This window comes from Pundamilia nyererei, unplaced genomic scaffold (genome assembly GCF_000239375.1).
Source record: "Pundamilia nyererei isolate P.nyererei 1_Seehausen unplaced genomic scaffold, PunNye1.0 scaffold01419, whole genome shotgun sequence".
NCBI classification, from domain to species: Eukaryota; Metazoa; Chordata; class Actinopteri; order Cichliformes; family Cichlidae; genus Pundamilia; species Pundamilia nyererei.
This window is the reverse complement of record NW_005188820.1, coordinates 9514-9842: the sequence shown is the minus strand read 5'-3', so window position 1 is coordinate 9842 and position 329 is coordinate 9514.

The following is a 329-nucleotide window of genomic DNA, read 5'->3' as shown; positions in this document are numbered from 1 at the left end:
TTGTTGTTTCTTTCTGTGTCTGCCACTTTCCACTATCTTTGTCTCTGTGTAACAAAAACTACTATCACCTTATTGTGTTGTCTACCTTGCACCCTGTTGCTCTCCTCTGAAGGAGAGAGTGGTTTACATTAAGCAGCGACTTGGTGAGGATTTCTTTGTTTATACTCTTTCAGTCACTTTTCATACACAAAATAAAAGTTCGGGTGAGCAGGTGAGTTTTGGTAGTTGTGTTTTGCTATGCTGTGTGCACTAGGAAAAACTGGTATTTTAGAGAAAATCAATCTATTGTTATTTTCAAAGATGATTTAAAAGAGGAATTTATTATTAAG